This window comes from Cryptotermes secundus, unplaced genomic scaffold, assembly GCF_002891405.2.
Source record: "Cryptotermes secundus unplaced genomic scaffold, Csec_1.0 scaffold99, whole genome shotgun sequence".
NCBI classification, from domain to species: Eukaryota; Metazoa; Arthropoda; class Insecta; order Blattodea; family Kalotermitidae; genus Cryptotermes; species Cryptotermes secundus.
Window position 1 is genome coordinate 215,527 of NW_019725842.1, and position 10,102 is coordinate 225,628.

General features: G+C 42.9%; 1 protein-coding gene across 2 annotated transcripts in view; it reads right to left on the reverse strand.

Annotated features, from left to right (window-relative positions):
• Nucleotides 1-10,102, reverse strand: part of LOC111863626 (RGM domain family member B) — a 173,345-nt gene that overhangs the window by 82,475 nt on the left and 80,768 nt on the right. The gene's annotated exons all lie outside the window — the stretch shown is intronic.

Consider the following 10,102-nt stretch of genomic DNA (forward strand, 5'->3'; position numbering starts at 1 on the left):
TTATCATCAGAAAGCCTGTGTTTGTATAAGTGATCTCAGAGGGAGTTTCTGCATTTCCAGTAGGCACTTAACATACATAACTAACCGTAAGATCGTATCTTTATCGATCCTATTATTGCATGAATGAATTTTACACCCATATATCTGTTCCCATTATTGATGTTTAAGAGAGCATTACATTTCTCTTCCTTGTTGAAAATAAGCAACGAAATAGGCAGAATTGTTGTTATAAATAAAGGCTTATAACCTCTGTATGTGTCAGTATGAAGAACTCGTACTTAACGTAATTTTGAAGGAAACTCTTGCCTGGATTACTCTCGGTCTTACCAACCCGCAACTCCCTCTTACGCATGTGAAGCAATCATGAAAGAAATTCAGCATCGAGTTGGCAACTCAGAGGTAGGCTTTTAGTAACTTCCTACCTGAAGATGAGGTTTTTGAATGCTGTCACTCCACATGTGCCCCCTCTGGTACGATATCTGTCCGTCGTATCTTCTTTAGAACCTGCTTTTAAACATTTACGTCCAACATAGTCGCTAGGAAAATTAACTTAATTAACTAAAAGGAATAGGCCGCGCCATAGCTCAAGCGGTAAGTCGCTGGCTTCCCACCGCGGCAGCCCGGGTTCGATCCCTGCTCTGGTCAAGTTGGATTTGTGGTGGACAAAGTGGCTCTGGGGCGGGTTTTCTCCGAGTACTTCGGTTTCCCCTGCCAATCTTCATTCCACCAAATTCTCCATCATCATAATCACCCGGGGCAGGTACAATAGGCCAACCAGTGGCCGCCATGCTGAGTGGACCCAGGACTCCACCCCCCACTAAGAGAATAAAAAAACTAAAGAGGATAATACTATGACTGTCAACGCATCGCCAGGGAATGGCTTGAGAAACATCCCACAATACACGCACACAACAACGGAACAACGAGGATACCAACCCGCTCCTACGCAACGGCTCTGTAATCATAGTTCCGCTCGGCGGCAATGACGTCACATTCCAACACTACTAGCTGTCACGTGACTTGTTTTATGTGTTGTCCGTGCGGCCCCTGTATAATGAAGACCTGTATGAGCTTCAGTGAGTGGAAAGTCCATGAGGATTCAGCAGTTGAGAGTACAAGGACGAGAATGGAGCATGTCCTTAGTGAATTGTGAAGATTAGCAGAGTACATATTAGGACAGAGGAGTACATAATGATTGAAGACCAGAAAGCTTCATTGTGATTTGAAGTAATAATTCTGTGTTGAGATCCGTTGCTAGGAGACGACTAGTGGAAACAGAGAATCCTAGTTCGTGTGTAACGGTGAACTATAAATTGTGGAACTCAGCAATAACTCTGTATTAATTGCAATTAAGAGAGACTGTAACCGAAGTGCTAATAAGTCCGATCGTCCTAACTATATAACTCCTTAATTTCGTCACGCGTACGAACCAACGCGAGACATTTTGGTGTCAGAAGAGGGATACAATACTTTACATAATATTAGCAATCAGAATTACATCATAAAAATGAAACACAAAATAGTAGTATTCTGAAAATGAAGAGACTATAACAATTCTGCTTAAGTTCCACATTTGTATATACAGTAGAAGGCAGTCATAAAAATATACTAAAGCCAATCTATCTATATAGATCTAGGAGCAGTTGCTCCTGCTACATGTAACTGACATAAGAGAACATCTGTATGGTATATTTTGTATGCTCGTATTTTTCTCTTGTCTTTCCCCGCATCGCCACGGCTGTCACCAACAGAAAAAATAAACTCCGGAATATTAAGATCATTTATTCGGCAGAGTCGTTCATCTTCATAAAACGCTAACAACGAGGTTCGAGGTGACTACCCACAGAAGCGGATACCAATATCACAGAGTAGCGGAAAGGAAGTAACAAATCTCTTTAATTTACGTGCAATTTTACTAATATAAATTATAGAAAACAGCCAGCCCGTGACTACGGCTAATGGCCATAACATTATATTCACATCGTACTTTCAGTAGCGAACAGGTTTCTAATAGCAGTAGTGAGTCATCTCAAGTTCGAAGGGAACGCAATTCGAATTTCAGCCGGAGCATTTCTGAGTCTTTTCGAGGGTTCCTTAAGTCTTCAGCTGAAACGAGCAGCAGTCGTTTCGGTACTCACTGCAAACCTGATCTTAGAGAAATATGTTCCGCCGAAGCGTCGGACAAGAGTACACGGAGAATAATGGTTTCCTTTCTTACCATTTACGCTTCACTATACGAAGCTATCATCTCATTTCATTCGAAGATAAATGACCTTTATAGTTCATTTCAGGCTCCTGAAGCAATTCACGCATTGATTATTCGATTGTCTAATCATAGTGGATTGTGTTTCCTTAAAAATAACGTCGCAATGTAGTATTCTTGTGAACGTATTGTGTAGATCCCTTGTCTGATTCAAAACAGCTGGCCACATTTCCTCATTTTCCTGTCTCTCCGAGTAAATTTACGAGTTAATCTTACAGTGAGATACTGAACACTTTATCTTTACATGCTTACCGAATGCCTTTTAATTTCTTATGCGATAGTAAACTATCTTATTAGCACAGTTAATTAAGCTAAGACTAATGCAGTATGTTGGAACACCTTGAAAAGCCACAATTTTGAAGACCACGAAGCAGATGAAATAATAATATTAGACTGAACATTAAGAAAATATTTTTTCAGAATATTCGTACATTGTATTTGTTCAGGATAGTGCCCAATGAATTAAAAAAGTTGAGCGACGTTTAATCTTCGACTTGTATTGACAGAGCTTCGGACATATTGGAAACAGGATCATTTGACCCTTTTCTTTTCATATATATTCGTTGACTTCGTTTGTCCGCATTCGCTGAACTCATAGAACAGATTATGGAGAATACTGTCTTCTGGGATTTGACGCCGTGTAGTTCGGAAGGTTATCGAAGGTTCGGAACAACAGCTATCCATCTGTCTATCTATGTATCTATCTAGCTAAGGGTCTGCAGTCCTTTTTTGGACCTTGACATTTTTTTAGTTTCTTAATCCTATTCACAGTCGGTAGGACTCCTTAGACGGGGGATCAGCCCGTCACAAGGCAGCTACCTACCCACAGAACAACACAAACACAGAATAATCGCACACAGACATCCATGCTTTGAGTGGGATTCCAACCCACGATCACAGCGTTCGAACGAGCGAAGACTGTTCATATCTTGGACGGCGCGGCCACTGTGATCGGCAAAGCAGCTGCATACTGCCTTCATATTCAGAGACGAAGAGAAAGCAGCTTGCTCCTTGCGTCTGTCTGATGTTTACTTGCCCTGAAGATAGCGTCAGTACGTTCTGCCGAACTACACGGCGTCAGATTCCAGAAGACTGTATTCTTCGCAGTCAGCGCCATGAGAACCTCAAATCCGCCACAGGCCTGACTATTTCGACGCAAAGGAGAAAGGTAACCCTGCAACAGGCCGTGAAGGCCCGTATTGTTGTGAAACGTCGAGGCTTCCACAGCACCGGTACCTGTTGGTTAGATGTTCAGCGGGCCCCCAGGGCCGATATGGTCGCGCCAACGAAGGGAAAAAATATGTACCTTGTCAGGTTCGAACCTGTGTCGTCCAACTAGCAGCCAGTCATCATACGGACAGTAGTTAATAAAGAGCTGAAGGCGTACTATGGCATTGTACTCTGTGGACTGAAGTCATGAGAATCTGAAACAACGTGTAGCTCCCGACAGCGTGTAGGTGCAGCTTGGCACGTGTGACTACAGTTTGGGACGCAGTACCGAACCGAACCGGTTTCTAATGCCCCACGGCAGAATTTCGTGTCAGTACGGAGAAGAAGCGAGAGAGACGCTGAAGAAGGCGCGTTGTTGTATAGCAGTACATTGGTCCAGCGAGGGGGGAAATGTAGGAAGAGAGGGATGAGAAGGAGCAACAGTAGAAGATGAGACGAAACGAAATGAGAATTCATTCCTCTTCAGCTTTGCGAAATTCGTCATGCTTTTCTCAGCTAGTCTGGAGAGCTTTGCTTGGGTGACGAACACGGGTAGCTGCGGAGAATATCAAAGACTAGGAGTGCAACAGACTACTAGGAAATTACACGTCTCAAAATGGGCACTGTGTTTTATCTAACAGTAATTTGTAGCTGCCGGATATATTTAATTCCATGTTAAGTATATCCCTTGTCACCACGACATGGTAGGTCCTCGGTCTGCGGAGGAAGAGAGGGCCTCCGGATAAGGGAGTGTAGGTACGAATATTCAATAAACAGTCATGGACATACGACAAAAGGTGATCTTCCAGCTTGGGGATTGGGCAAGGAAGTAACAAAATGTAAAACGTAAAAAGGCAAGGTAAACTTGTCCCTGTGATTAAGTAATTAAGCACTACGCCATGAAGACATTTGGGGGAGTGGATGTATTCATCCACATTTTCTTGACCTCTGCACTGCCCGGAGGTCAATGGTCATCTACACGCCCCGGACGCTTTACCCCCGGTACCCATCGGATAGGAAGCTGGGTGGGCCGCACAGCCGGTCTGGACGTCGAAAAGGGGAAATTCCTGATAGTATCGGGACTCGAATTCCGTTTCTAGTCGGTTGTTCAGCCCGTAGCCAGTCGCTATACCGATTTCGCAAGTAAAAGAAATACGTAGGACCTGAGACGTGGCCACTAACAGTCTCTTGGCAATACGGTCATGAAATGTATTCACTAGTTTCTCAGTAAGGACTGTTCTCCGTTTAGTTACATACCTTGAATCAGTACTGATATCCCTTAGCGACTGCAATGCACTGAAACTTGTTAGCTATTGACTTACACTCTTTTTCGTGTTCTTTTGTTCTTCCTTTCGCTTGACAAGAAGTTACGTAAATCTCAGGTCGCCTGCGCACTGAGACTGTGGATTTGGACCCCTCTCGGGGCATTAGATATTTGCACACGTGTTCCTCGGAATGTATGATTGATCCTTCAACAAACAATCTTCTCATCTGTCCGAATATGATATAGATATCTTTACCGTTTGATGAAGGAGCCACAATAGCGTAGTCGGTATAGCGACTGACTACGGGCTCGACGACCGAGGGGTCGGAGTTCGAGTCCCGGTAGGATCAATAATTTTTTCTTCTCCACGTCATCCAACCTCCTACCCAATGGGTACCGGGAGCTCTTTCTCCAGGGGTAAGCTGGCCGGGAAGTGAAGCTGACCACTGACCTCAAACTAGTGCAGAGGTCATGAAAATGTGGATCTGTACATCCTCTTCCCCATACGTCTTCATGCCGTAGTGCTTAATTATTTAAGGCCAGGGACAGCCTTACTTTTACCTTTACGGCTTTCCTACATCTAGATTTGTCTAGGCTTCCCTTCAAGTATTCCGCAGAATTCTGTATGGGTTTTCCGTCTATCCCATTCGAGCTACATGCCCCACCCATCCCTAGCTCTTGACTCATTAGACCGAGATATATTTATTACACGCGACTGTCCATAGGTGGTTATATATACGTCTATATATAGCTGCCGTTTTGCTGACAGAAAATCTTTCGAGTGTTTTTGTGTTCTTTCTTTTCTATCAGTGGCAGCGGTCGTGATCGAACCTGGAACCGTTGGAATGATGTACTCATCATGTACGTTACTATATATTAAATACACCTCAGACAATGGACAATACGCAAGATAATTGAGGTTAACAGTTTCGTTGTTCTGTATTTTAGGAAGATTTCAATAGAATCACATTCTCAAACTAACGATTTATTGCTCAGCATAGCACGAAGAACAATGCAGGTCTATAAATATAACAGCGAACAAGGTTATTTACCGACTGTGCACAAACCATGCAGATTGTGTGGCATCGAACGGAAAACAATAGGTGTTTATGAATCGTGAATAATCTGGGGGAGCTATCTGGAACTCTTTCGAAGTGACTTATTGGCACTTGCCTAGGATAAAAACGAACCCGATCAGAATATACTGTCACAGGAAGAGTTCAATTTATTCTCCGTTTGTTTCACATCATTGCTTAAACTACATAGGTTATATGTTGTCTAATTTGATAAGAAGATGGCGAATGCCTAGCGGATAGAAGACAAGCAGGCTTATTTGTTAGCGGCGCCATCGCTACCCCAGACTACATTGCGTCGAATGGTGCAATGATTTAATAAGTTGTAAAGGATATGATAGTAAGTGCTTGTTACCTAATTGTTGATATGTCCCGTCCGAGGTTGAAGAGGGTCACTTTCCCAGCAGGGTACAAGTTAAGGTTTGAACTAAATTGTTCTGTTTTAAGGGATGTGGTTGTGGCATATTTCAAGGCATAAAACTGTGACTGGCAGGGAGGAAACTCTAAATCAGGATAGCCGGTTAGGTGAACGAGTTTTGTAGTACATGTCTAGAACGTTACCACTTTTGCCTACTCTTTGATGATCTAGTGGGAGAAGACCCACATTACTCTGTAATACGAAGCAGGCGTGGGATTTACTGTAGAGCTGTTCGGTATGAGAATCCGCATGTAGATGCCAAGGAGGCTTAGAGTGTAAGCTACAGGCTAGATAGGTGATTCTTAAAACTTTCGGCAACTGCGGAGCGCTCAGCTCTCATAACATTCCCCTTATCTGTAAGGAGCACGCACCTTTTCCTATTAAATTATTTAAAGCATTTTAAAATAATAATTCAACCAAGATTTTAAATTTAAGATAATTATATTATATTTTAAATATATTGTTCTGCCTCGTTGGATATAATTCCATGCAGTCCGTTAAAAGGCAACCGACGTTTCAGAGGAAAGCCAAGGAAGAAATCAGCACGAAGCAGGCAGCAAGCAGATCACCTGTGAGAACGTCAAGTCCTACATTTTAAAATTTAAATTGTTTTATTTACATAATATAGTAATTAGATCCGTTGCTGGTCAACGATCGCATGATAGGCAAATATACAAGAGCCGCTGCTGAGTAACGGCTTCGCAAACAAATATATTCCCACGGAAACGATTGAACTACAACCGTGAGGAGTGGTGTTTCCTATGCCGTCCGTGCCGAGATGTTATAAGCGGGACAATTTGGGAGCTGCAGTTAGTCAGTCAGTGAAGAGAAGAGTAGAGGCTTGGGCAGAGATTGCCACCAAACTGTGAGTTAGACAGTTGGAGCAGTGAGTTATTTGCAGGATATTCGCCAGCCTGTAAGGGCGTTAGCAAGGGACATTGCTAGGATCCATTCCCAGGAAATGATCACTGAAGACTTTGTGTGTGCTGCAGTTACAGTGATCTTTAGAGTGTTTAAACCAGTAATGTCATTACAGTTACTTGTAGTTACGAGTTGTGTGTGTTAAGTGTTCAACAAATGGGGTTACCAATCCAAACCCAGTCTATAGTCACTCATACACATGACAAATTAGCTAGGAGACCGTGATTTAATGCTCGGCAGGGACAGAGATTCTTCTCTTCACCAACCCGTCCAGATCACTTCTAGAGCTCAGTGAGTATCTAACCAGTGGATCACCAAGTACCAAAAGGCCAGGGCGTGAGGCTGACCGCTCACCTCCTAGTGCGGAGGTTAAGCGCAGTGACAGATGTACCTTTCAACATTGCGAAGGTTATGCTATACTTAAATTAATGTGATCACTTGAATGATTGGGTAAGTTCGGATTGCGAGATAGGCCTGGCTGCGGGTAACTCAGTTTGTCTTTCCTTTAACGTGAGCCGCTACACGCCGATGTGTAGCGACTGAGGATATAGCCACTTTTTGAATCCAGGTCCTTTTCTACACAGTTAACAATATCTTGGTGAAAATGCATTATTAAAGAGATTAATTTAGTGACCAGATCACAGAGTGTAGCAAGAGCAGAGAGTTTTTGTTCATCTCACGGGCTTGTTCTGCTGCTTGTTAAACTTGTTGCTGCCTCGATATTTCACGAAATAATAACATAATGTACATGAAAAGAAATGCAACAGGGAGACGAAAGTGCTGAAATTACGCAATTTTTGGTTACGATAGCGTTAACGCGTTGAATGGGCGTGTTGCAAAGTAGGTCATGAAAGACAGCAGTGCCTTGTTTCGTCGTAACATGTCTGTTCTACGATTACTGATAATATTTTCTTGTTGATATGTGAAACTCACTCGGGGTAGCGGCTAGGCTGCAGGCTGGACGACCGGGGAGTAAAAGCAGTCTGCTTTTGCCGGTTCTCACGGTCTCTTCGCTTGCGGATTTCTTATATTTTTTCTTCTACCCTGAAGATGGAGGCGATACGTTCCTCCGAAACGTCGGTTAACACCACATATACACGGTGCCAAATCCCACAAGACTGCTTTCTTCATAGTCACCGCCGTGAAAGCCTCAAATCTTACAAATTTTATGTTACCCTTTTATTTACGCTTAGTTTTCCTTGTGGTCTCTTTCCTTCAGTCTTCTCACTAAAACCCTGCATGCATTTCTCTTTTCCCGTGAGTGTTTACATGAAACTCAATTGTATTTATTAATACTCTCTTTAAAAATAACGGCACGAAACAAAAATTTAAACCCATAAACTATTGTACCTTTATAAACATGTTTTATTTAGTAAATGCTTAAAGAAATGCAACACAAGGAAAAGTAAATCTCGGCTCTGTACCTTCTGATAAACATTAGCTTTGCCACACTAAACTCGTTTATATACTGAATGAAAGGCAAAGGCAAATAACATATGTGGAAATTATATGTACTCCACTGGAGCATCCCATTGTGTTTATAGCCTGCTTTCCTTATTTTAATGAAATGATAGTAGGTTTATATGATCTTCCTCCCACAAACAATTTTGAATGGCTAAACCAGTATATAAAAAACTTGGTATGTATATCATGCTTTTCGTATTATCTCAGACAATTCAAGGGGACATGTTCTGACATGTAAACGCCCTGTTCATTTCCATAGAAAGCCCAGAGAATTTTAAAAATTAAGCTTTTGTGTCTTGTGCTATTCACGCAACGGCTCTTTGTAGTAATTCTCATATCCTTCAGGTCGGTACCGAAATAGCCCTGAAGGTGTCAGGTGTGCGGTAGCTAGGGAGGACACGGAATGAGAATAAGGTCCTACAAATTCCGAACAAAAAGTTCTCACTGTTTGGCTATAAGGCATATACAGCGCATGTACTTCCAGTTTTATTGAACAATAGAGGGTTTAAGACCCTCGCCTATCTCCACCCCACCACCCCACTTCTTCTTGGTCGGCTCCTAGCTGTGAAGGTGTGATTCTGTCCCTTCCTTCTAAAGATTGCCTTAGAAATTACAATTCTGTATGTGGTTCCAGTAATGGAATACAATTTAGATGGGCTCTGTTGTGTACCAGTTGGTTACTATGCTCATAGCAGGGGTCCAACATCTCTCAGACACCTCCCTCCCGCCACCTACCCGCGCCAACAAATGTAAGACTTTCTTTTCTTCTTCTTCCTTAGCACTCGACCCTCATCATCGTCTTGACCCCCAAACCCTAAGCTTTAACCCAGGATGGAAGAATTTTTTTCTCCCCGTGAACAGCGGCTGTTTTCTTTCTTGTTTTGCTTTTCGTTCACTTCCCTTGGCTGACACAGAGAGGCATTGCTCAAAACGTCCCCGTCTCGTATGTACAGCGTGTCTGAACATGGGAGTTTATTTATACTGTTGGCGCTATATTAAGTGCAGATGTTATGTAACGTTCAGCGATTGTGAATAATGCAGTAGGTGAAAGCGGTCGTGATATATTTCAAACTATTACTTCGATAGCTCAGTCGGTCTAGCGACTGACGGGCTGGACGACCGGGGTTCGATTCACGGCGTTCAGACTGGCCAACTCAGGCCCCTATCAAATGGGCACCGGGGTTAAAAGGGTAGGGGCGTGAACCTGACCACTCATCTCCATGTAGTGTTGAGGTAGGAGCCATACCTCCCCTCACACATGTCTTAATGGCGTGATGCTTAATTAATTAAGCACAGGAACAACTTTTCCTATTACGTCGTATTCAAACATACACGTATATGAAGAAAGCAGTCTTCTGGGATTTGGCACCGTGTATATGTGGTGTTAACCGACGTTTCGGAGGAACGTATCGCCCACATCTTCAGGGTAGAAGAAAAAGTATAAGAAATCTGCAAGCGACAACACCGTGAGAAACGGTAAAGCAGACTGC